The sequence below is a fragment of the Protomyctophum bolini genome (assembly GCF_963924005.1).
Source record: "Protomyctophum bolini genome assembly, chromosome: 2".
In the NCBI taxonomy this organism is placed as follows: domain Eukaryota; kingdom Metazoa; phylum Chordata; class Actinopteri; order Myctophiformes; family Myctophidae; genus Protomyctophum; species Protomyctophum bolini.
The window spans coordinates 3,009,006-3,020,215 of NC_137863.1; positions in this window are offsets into that span (position 1 = coordinate 3,009,006).

An 11,210-nucleotide genomic window follows, 5' to 3' on the forward strand; every position below is an offset into this window, starting at 1 on the left:
AAGGGGTTCCCGCCTGAAATGGGTTAAGACCTGGGAACAGAGTCTCTACAAATGTCTTCTAAAAAAATCATGACCGTTTTCTGAAAACGTTTCTATGTCACTCAGTGGTTCTTTTTCATGTCAAGGACCCCAAAAATGTTATGTAAATTGGCCCACCGACCCCCCATCTGAAAATATGTTGTTCTATAGCCAGGGACCCCCATGCTGCACAGATGGGACCAGGGACACCAGGGACCCCCATGCACAGAAGGGACCAGGGACACCAGGGACCCCCCATGTCTATAGCCAGGACCCCCATGCACAGAAGGGACCAGGGACCCCCAGGGACCCCCATGCACAGAAGCAAAGATGTGAGTTAAAAACGTTCGCTCTGAAAGAAGGTATGTGTTCAAAGATTTGCGTCACATTGTCAAGATAATCTTTTTTTTTAGCAGATCTATAAAGTAGAGCTTGTAGATCTGCTATTTTTCAATAGCTATGAAGTATAACATGATGCCAACAACCAGCAATACAATATTAACTTAAATCCTATTAATATCGTGACAATTATGTCACTGAACTTCCAGCGACTGGTAATAAAAATAATACACTTTTTTAGAAGTAAAAAAAAAAAAATGCTAATCTAATTCAGATAATTTAATTATAGTTGTTGGAATTCAATTAACACTCTGGCTCGTACTGTGGATGTGTGTGTAAATACGACATGTACAGTAACTCTGTGTTTGTTCTCTGACTGACTTGTAACTCTGTGTTTGTTCCCTGACTGGAGGTCAGTTTGAGGAGAGTTAAGTCCAACACACACCGTCTGTGAACGCCACCGCGCTGTCAAAACAGCCGCCTCCGTTATATTCAACGAACCTATCCACACACCGGCTCCGTCCGACGCGCGTTCACGCCTCGCCTGACGCTCCGATACGTCACCGTTCTATTTTCCAGGCGTTTAACCGCGCGGCAACGCCTGTGCCGCGTCACTGCGCACCCGGTGTGTGTGTTGGGCCGTGAACTCAAACTGCCCACTGAGGTCAGTTTGAGGAGAGTTACTGTAACTGTGTTTGTTCAGTGACTGGAGGTCAGTTTGAGGAGAGTTAATGTAACTGTGTTTGTTCACTGACTGGAGGTCAGTTTGAGGAGAGTTACTGTAACTGTGTTTGTTCACTGACTGGAGGTCAGTTTGAGGAGAGTTACTGTAACTGTGTTTGTTCACTGACTGGAGGTCAGTTTGAGGAGAGTTACTGTAACTGTGTTTGTTCACTGACTGGAGGTCAGTTTGAGGAGAGTTACATGTAACTGTGTTTGTTCACTGACTGGAGGTCAGTTTGAGGAGAGTTACATGTAACTGTGTTTGTTCACTGACTGGAGGTCAGTTTGAGGAGTTACATGTAACTGTGTTTGTTCACTGACTGGAGGTCAGTTTGAGGAGAGTTAATGTAACTGTGTTTGTTCACTGACTGGAGGTCAGTTTGAGGAGAGTTAATGTAACTGTGTTTGTTCAGTGACTGACTGGAGGTCAGTTTGAGGAGAGTTAATGTAACTGTGTTTGTTCACTGACTGGAGGTCAGTTTGAGGAGAGTTAATGTAACTGTGTTTGTTCAGTGACTGACTGGAGGTCAGTTTGAGGAGAGTTAATGTAACTGTGTTTGTTCAGTGACTGACTGGAGGTCAGTTTGAGGAGAGTTACATGTAACTGTGTTTGTCACTGACTGGAGGTCAGTTTGAGGAGTAGTTAATGTAACTGTGTTTGTTCAGTGACTGACTGGAGGTCAGTTTGAGGAGAGTTAATGTAACGGTGTTTGTTCAGTGACTGACTGGAGTCAGTTTGAGGAGAGTTAATGTAACTGTGTTTGTTCACTGACTGACTGGAGGTCAGTTTGAGGAGAGTTACATGTAACTGTGTTTGTTCAGTGACTGACTGGAGGTCAGTTTGAGGATGAGTTAATGTAACTGTGTTTGTTCAGTGACTGAGAGGTCAGTTTGAGGAGAGTTACTGTAACTGTGTTTGTTCAGTGACTGACTGGAGGTCAGTTTGAGGAGAGTTAATGTAACTGTGTTTGTTCAGTGACTGACTGGAGGTCAGTTTGAGGAGAGTTAATGTAACTGTGTTTGTTCAGTGACTGAGAGGTCAGTTTGAGGAGAGTTACATGTAACTGTGTTTGTTCAGTGACTGAGAGGTCAGTTTGAGGAGAGTTACATGTAACTGTGTTTGTTCACTGACTGGAGGTCAGTGTGAGGAGAGTTAATGTAACTGTGTTTGTCAGTGACTGACTGGAGGTCAGTTGAGGAGAGTTAATGTAACTGTGTTTGTTCAGTGACTGAGAGGTCAGTTTGAGGAGAGTTAATGTAACTGTGTTTGTTCACTGACTGGAGGTCAGTTTGAGGAGAGTTAATGTAACTGTGTTTGTTCAGTGACTGACTGGAGGTCAGTTTGAGGAGAGTTACTGTAACTGTGTTGTTCAGTGACTAAGAGGTCAGTTTGAGGAGAGTTACATGTACTGTGTTTGTTCAGTGACTGAGAGGTCAGTTTGAGGAGAGTTAATGTAACTGTGTTTGTTCAGTGACTAAGAGGTCAGTTTTGAGGAGAGTTACATGTAACTGTGTTTGTTCAGTGACTGAGAGGTCAGTTGAGGAGAGTTACATGTAACTGTGTTTGTTCACTGACTGGAGGTCAGTTTGAGGAGGAGTTACATGTAACTGTGTTTGTTCAGTGACTGAGAGGTCAGTTTGAGGAGAGTTACATGTAACTGTGTTTGTTCACTGACTGGAGTCAGTTGAGGAGAGTTAATGTAACTGTGTTTGTTCAGTGACTGAGAGGTCAGTTTGAGGAGAGTTACATGGTAACTGTTGTTTGTTCACTGACTGGAGGTCAGTTTGAGGAGAGTTAATGTAATCTGTGTTTGTTCAGTGACTGAGAGGTCAGTTTGAGGAGAGTTACTGTAACTGTGTTTGTTCAGTGACTGACTGGAGGTCAGTTTGAGGAGAGTTACTGTAACTGTGTTTGTTCACTGACTGGAGGTCAGTTTGAGGAGAGTTAATGTAACTGTGTTTGTTCACTGACTGGAGGTCAGTTTGAGGAGAGTTACTGTAACTGTGTTTGTTCCCTGACTGAGGTCAGTTTGAGGAGAGTTAATGTAACTGTGTTTGTTCACTGACTGGAGGTCAGTTTGAGGAGAGTAATGTAACTGTGTTTGTTCACTGACTGGAGGTCAGTTTGAGGAGAGTTAATGTAACTGTGTTTGTTCACTGACTGGAGGTCAGTTTGAGGAGAGTTAATGTAACTGTGTTTGTTCAGTGACTGAGAGGTCAGTTTGAGGGAGAGTTAATGTAACTGTGTTTGTTCGCTGACTGAGGTCAGACGGAGGTCAGTTTGAGGAGAGTTACTGTAACTTTGAGTGTGTCATTTGGAGTCGTGCTGTGTGCAGTATGGGGGTGCATTAACGATATAGTAACTGCATCGGAAAATCGGTTTCAATTTCAAGAATCGGAAGTACAGTATATATCGAAAACGAGTGGCGCGCTACGAGCTTGTAGGTCTGCTATTTTTGAAAAATCGAAGAACGACTGACATTTTTGGAATCTGATCTCAGGTCAGAATGGGTTCATCAGACCAGTGTGTGTGTCCAGTGGAAACCTCGTATGAATCTGATCTCAGGTCAGAATGGGTTCATCAGACCAGTGTGTGTCCAAACCTCGTATGAATCTGATCTCAGGTCAGAATGGGTTCATCAGACCAGTGTGTGTGTCCAGTGGAAACCTCGTATGAATCTGATCTCAGGTCAGAATGGGTTAATCTCTGATCAACCCATTGGTCCATTTGAATCCGTTCAAAAGAAACACAACATCGTTTCCAGCCAAAAACACCGTCTGGAGCCAAGTCAGCGTTTCGCTGACCGTACATAATTAAGTACATTTACTTAAGTATACTGTACTCAAGTACACTTTACTTCTTTCTATACTCCCTCTCAGGTCCAAATGTTGTACTTTTACTCTGCTATGTATTTGACAGCTTTAGTTAGTAGTTACTTTGTAGATTTTGGTTATTATTACAAAACATACATTAACCACTTCAGCCCTATTTACTGTACATTTTGTCCGTCACCGATCTACAAGCTCACAATGCTCTTTACACTTTTGGGACTTTGAAGTATACATTTTGCTGCCCCGTATATATTAATATTTATATACTTTTGTATACGTTTACGTACCATTTTGAATTCCCGGGAATTGTATTACTATACATTGCAATGTTGATACTTTTACTTAAGTATTATACTATACAGGAGTAGTTTTATTTTTGGATCTCTGTCTGTACCAAACTGACAAACTGCCGTTTCAAACAATACCCCGGGAGAGGGGGGGGGGGGGGGGGGGAGGGGGGGGGGGGGGGGGGAGAGGGGGGGGGGGGAGGGGGGGGGGGGGGAGGGGCGGGGCGGGGGCAGAAATGTTGTTAAAGAGACGGAACGGAAAGAATGGGACGTGTAATGAGAAATCACACGCCAGAGAGAGAGAGACAGAGAGAGAGACACAGAGAGACAGAGAGAGAGAGAGAGAGAGAGTGTCTGGGGAGTCGTATGAAGCTGTTGTGATGTTAGCCATAATTAAGAGGGACAAACAGCATGCTTGGAGAGCAGAGTGGTGCGTAAACGCATTAAGGGCCCTAACCGGGGCCACAAGCTGCTGCTGCTGGGATCAATACGTCTCCATTCACATCCTGGAGCACCAGGGAGCTGTCTGTCTGTCCATACATACAGCCTACCAGACTGACTGACCAACAGGGAGCTGTCTGTCTGTCCATCCATACAGCCTACCAGACTGACTGACCAACAGGGAGCTGTCTGTCTGTCCATCCATACAGCCTACCAGACTGACTGACCAACAGGGAGCTGTCTGTCTGTCCATCCATACAGCCTACCAGACTGACTGACCAACAGGGAGCTGTCTGTCTGTCTGTCCATCCATACAGCCTACCAGACTGACTGACCAACAGGGAGCTGTCTGTCTGTCTGTCCATACATCCATACAGCCTCCCTACAGCCAGGACTAACAGGGAGCTGTCTGTCTGTCCATCCATCCAGCCTCCCTACAGACTGACTGACTGCTGAGTGGTCCACTTTGTGACGCGTCATTCAGGACTAACTGACATCTATTAATCCAGAATTAACAGTATTTTTTATTTCTCGTCCGTTAGCTGTTTTTCCGGGGTGCGCACGCTTTTCCGACACAACCAAAGGTCCAAAGCGCATGCAGGAACATGCGATGCGATGCGAAAATGCGATGGTCCGACATGCGCTGCTCCCGCGCTTGCGGTTATGGTTAGGTTTAGGGGTTGAGGTTTCGGATCGATGGTATGTCAGAACTAAAGCCTGCACCCGTTTTTCCCGCGCCTGCACCCGTTTTTCCCGCGCCCGTCACTATAGCCTCTCCAATGGCTCCCGTGGTGTGTGACGGCATCGAATAGGTAAAGATAGAGGACAGAGTTTAGAGTTTAACCCATTCAGGACCTGAGGACGATTCTACAAATGTCTTCTAAATCCTCACAGTTTTCTGATAAACCCCATGTTTTTATGTGTGTCAGTGGTTCTCAAACATTTTCATGTCAAGGACCCCCAAAAATATATATATGTAATTGGCCGCCGACCCCCCCATCTGAAAATATGTTGTTCCAGTGACCCCCCCCCCCCCCCCCCCGAAGCAAAGATTTGAGTAAAAAAACGCTCGCTCTGAAAGAATATATTCAAAGATTTGCGCCACATTTTCAAAATAATTTAAAACAGCAGACCTACAAGCTCTTATAGCGTGTGCACTTGGTGCCTGCGCTATGAGCGTGATTATGTATACGATGGATCCATGTAATAATTGTGGATAATAATAACCCTATAACTGTTATAACGGCACAAATCGCTGACAGCAGAATTCTACATGCAGAGACACCTGTTGAGGGGGGGGCGGGGCATTATGGATTATATTATGAGACAGAAGAACTATATTTAGCCGCGGAGAACAGATAATAAATACACTAGACACGATTAAGACAAGAGAGAGAGAGCAAAAATAAACGGTACGTTACGGTACGGTACTGGATGACAGGCACAACGAGGAGCACTGATAACCTTGCTGGCTTAACCATTCTGACCTGAGATCAGATTCTAAAAATCTCTTCTACATCCTGACAGTTTTCTGAAAAAGCAATGTTTCTATGTGTCAGTCGTTCTTGGATTTTTTTCCAAAAATAGCAGACCACTCGGTGGCGCGCTACGAGCTTGTAGGTCTGCTATTTTTCAATAGCCAAAGCATAACATGATGCTATAACACCGAAAAGGGGTTCCGCCCAAAATGGATTAACCCATTCTGGGCGGGAACCCCTTTTTGGTGTTTTTAAAGCATTATTTATGTTATGCTTTTATAGCTAATTGAAAAATAGCAGATCTACAAGCTGAGTGCCGCGCTAAGAGCTTGTAGATCTGCTATTTTTGAAAAAGAATCGTGAAAATGTGCCGCAAATCTTTGAATATATTATATATATTATATTCTTTCGGAGCAAATGTTTTAACTCAATTCTTTGCTTCTGGGGGGGTCCCTGGAACTACATATTTTCAGATGGGGGGGGTCGGCGGCCAATTACATATAATCTTTGGGGTTCTTGACGTAGAAATATTGAGCACCACTGAAACAGAAACATGAGGTTTTTTCCAGAAAACTGTCATGATTTTTAGAGAAGACATTTTTCTGTAAAGTCGATCTAAACGGGTTAAAAGCTTCCTCCGCTGCCTAATCAGCTCTCCCCAATTACAGACCCCCCCCCCCCCCCCCCCCCCGATGTCCCCCACGCCGGCTCCTGATGTCCCCCCCCCCCCATCCTGATGTCCCCCGTCGATAAAACCCCACATTATTAATTAAAGGTCCCCAATTGAATCTGTCTCTGACGGACGAGACCGCCAGCCTCTCTCCGGACGGACGATTAGCTGTAGGACCCAGGAGGCCCAGACGAGACGGAGCTTTTTCTTCTTCCTCACATGATGGAATCTGACGATACGGGTCGGGTCCACCAACCGACCGACCTCGCTCAATGTCGCGCTGGAACGCAGTTAGAACGCAGTAGTACGTAATAGTACTCAGTAGACAGAGTGCCGCACTACGAGCTTGTAGGTCTGCTATTTTTGGAAAATCGTGAAAATGTGGAATGTGTGCAAATCTTTCAATATGTATTCTCTCAGGGCGTTTTTTAACTCAAATCTTTGAATAGGTATTCTCTCAGGGCGTTTTTAACTCAAATCTTTGAATAGGTATTCTCTCAGGGCGTTTTTTAACTCAAATCTTTGAATATGTATTCTCTCAGGGCGTTTTTTAACTCAAATCTTTGAATATGTATTCTCTCAGGGCGTTTTTAACTCAAATCTTTGAATATGTATTCTCTCAGGGCGTTTTTTAACTCAAATCTTTGAATATGTATTCTCTCAGGGCGTTTTTTACTCAAATCTTTGAATATGTATTCTCTCAGGGCGTTTTTTTTACTCAAATCTTGAATATGTATTCTCTCAGGGCGTTTTTTAACTCAATCTTTGAATATGTATTCTCTCAGGGCGTTTTTTAACTCAAATCTTTGAATATGTATTCTCTCAGGGCGTTTTTAACTCAAATCTTTGAATATGTATTCTCTCAGGGCGTTTTTTAACTCAAATCTTTGAATATGTATTCTCTCAGGGCGTTTTTTAACTCAAATCTTTGAATATGTATTCTCTCAGGGCGTGTTTTTTTACTCAAATCTTTGAATATGTATTCTCTCAGGGCGTTTTTTTACTCAAATCTTTGAATATGTATTCTCTCAGGGCGTTTTTTAACTCAAATCTTTGAATATGTATTCTCTCAGGGCGTTTTTTAACTCAAATCTTTGAATATGTATTCTCTCAGGGCGTTTTTTAACTCAAATCTTTGAATATGTATTCTCTCAGGGCGTTTTTTTACTCAAATCTTTGAATATGTATTCTCTCAGGGCGTTTTTTTACTCAAATCTTTGAATATGTATTCTCTCAGGGCGTTTTTAACTCAAATCTTTGCTTCCAGGGGGTCCCTGCATGGAACAACATATTTTCAGACGGGGGTCGGTGCCAAATAGAGATACCAATCTGGGGGTCTTTGAGATGAAAAAGGTTGAACACCAACTGACATAAATATAGAAACATAGGGTTTTTCTGAAAACTGTCAGGATTTAGAAGACTGGGTTATGGGATGCTCTGAGTCTAGTATGTGTGTACGGTATGTATGTATGTACGGTATGTAGAGATATGGCATGGCTTGGCTTGGCTTGGCATCCCCCCCCCACCCCCCCCCCCCCATCCCTCGGGGGGTGCTGGAGGATCAGATAAGACGGTGTTCTCACATAAGGTTCAGAATTGACAGTTGAGTTTGCCTCAGGAAGACTGATGAGCTTGGCACAGAGATTGGGGGGCGGGTCCCTTATTCTGGACTGGAGGCCCCTGAGGACCCCCCCCCCACACACCCCCGGGGACCCTTAAATAATTAGACTGGACCCTGATGATGCTGATTGAGCGCTTGATTGGCCAAGGAATCCCCATTGGTGATGGGTGGGCCACTCAACGGAAAAACTGTCCCGTTTTGGTTAATTTGAGATTAGAGGATCAGTGGTTTTCTTTTCAACCCTTTCCACATCAAGGCCCATTACGGTGTTTATTCAGCATGTGAGCCACGGAAACCACCGTTTGATGACATTTAGCCTCTCGGACCCGTTCAGTTCTTCTGAAATAGAAACCGTATAATCAGGGGTCTATATACCAATATTTATATAACCCATTTTGGTGTTAGCAATTATGTTATGCTTTAGCTATTGAAAAATAGCAGATCTACAAGCTCATAGCTACGAGCTTGTAGGTCTGCTATTTTTAGAAAAATCGAAGAACGACTGACATAGAAAACATAGCTTTTTCAGAAAACTGTCAGGATGTAGAAGAACATTTTTAGAATCTGATCTCAGGTCAGAATGGGATAATACAGGTAATTGTTCTGACCAAGCGATTGGTTGAAATATAGGCTCTCCGTGCAGCCGTGCTGAAAATGAGCAGGACAGCACACCTATAGCCGTAAGATTATAGGACGGATCACGATTATAAATATATATCATAGTTGTGCATCGATCAGAGCAGCAGCAAGATTGTCTTTTAGGAAAGGAACAAAAAAAAAACCAATTTAAGAATAAATTACGTTTTCCTCCTGTGTTAATAATAGCTGGATAGGATGGGGCAGGTCTACTGTACGCTCCTGTGTTTTAACATCAGTTATTGTAGTGGTACTTGGAGAGACAGATTTTCTCTGTGGTGGTACTTCAGTATAAAAAGATGAAAACCCCTGGTGTATAGAGCGTTTCAGAACGACGAGTGGCCCAGGAAATGATTCTCCATTCATTTTCTCCTTAGGCATTTCAAAACATATTTATTTACAGACCTTTTAAGCGTCGTACGAAGCCAACTCTTGTCGTGACAAATCATGACAACACACACACACAATATTTTGGACCAAACAAAAAATTACAAAGAAGAAAAACCACAACAAACCTGCCGTTTTTTTCTACTTTCTCATTCTTTGTTTGGCCCCAAAACATTGTGTTTGTTGTCATGATTTGTCACAACAAGAGTTGGCTTTGTCCGCCGTGGCGTAAACGTCTTTAATAAATAAATACTTTCTGAAAAGTCTATGAATAGGAAAATGAACGGGGGTTTATTTTCTCCGGGTCTCTCGAGGGGGGGCGGGGCTGCGACGTTCTATTTATGGGCAACAGACCCATAAAATATGGCCCCGACCGAGCCGGGTCAGGACAGTGTCATCACTGGACAAGTCCAACATGCTGGAAGCCTGCCTGTGTGTGTGTGGCCGGTTCTCTCTCTCTCTCTCTCTCTCTCTCTCTGTGCGTTGCGTGCGTGTGTGCGCGTGTGTGTGTGCTCGTGCGTGCGTGTGGTTAGCGTTAGCGATGTGTTTTTCATAGCCCACGATGATGGTAATGATGATGATGATGATGATAGTGGATAGCTTGACAACAGAGTGATTTGTAATTAAACTCTCCTGGGATTCTGATCTCTTCATCGACAGAACAGGATCGTCAGCTATATAGTGAGAGCTACGGGCAGGGCCGGTTCCCACACACACACAGACACACACACACACACACACACACACACACACACACACACACACACACACACACACACACACACACACACACACACCTCTGCTGCGCAAAACACAACGCGCCGGCGTATTACCGAAAGGTCAAAGGGCGTTGCATAATGAATTGAAGGTAACACCATCCTCCCCAAGAGTGAAAATGAGATTGGCTAAATTAATTCTATTTGTGGAGAATGTGACAATAAAGGATTATTTACAGGCAGGCAGCCACTTGGGCTGTGGACTCTGTGTGTGTGTGTGTGTGTGTGTGTGTGTGTGTGTGTGTGTGTGTGTGTGTGTGTGTGTGTGTGTGTGTGTGTGTTGTCCTCAGCTGATCCACAGACAGACAGACCCCCACCCACTGCGCTGTCCCCTTCCCCTCTATACATGCAACCCATTTCTGGGGTCCCCAGCCAAAAACACTGAGAACCCTTTTGTCAGAGACATATACTAACACTTTTGGTGTTATATAAGCATTATAGCTGTTGAAAAATAGCAGATCTACGAAGCTCGTATAGCGCGGCACTCGAGTGCCGAAGAAATATCTAAGAAAAATCAAAGACCATAATTTAGAACAACATATTTAAGAAGTAGTGAAAATAGCCGATCTATACAAGCTCGCAACGGTGCGAAGCGATGCTCTGTGCACTATAGTTTGGACAATAGCCACTTCTTTGAAGTTGTTCAAATTGTTTCCAATATTATTTGGGATATCTTTAAGGGTTGAAGTGATTCATTTCAAGGACTCCCAAATGTGGTCTTTAGGTCACAGACTCTCCCCCAATTATGATATGATCCTTATCGCTGCACGGGACCCCGATCTGATCTCACTGTTAACCCATTCTGACCTGAGATCAGATTCATACGAGGTTTCCACTGGACACACACACTGGTCTGATGAACCCATTCTGACCTGAGATCAGATTCATACGAGGTTTCCACTAGGACACACACTGGTCTGATGAACCCATTCTGACCTGAGATCAGATTCTAAAAATGTCAGTCGTTCTTCGAATTTTTCAAAAATAGCAGACCTACAAGCT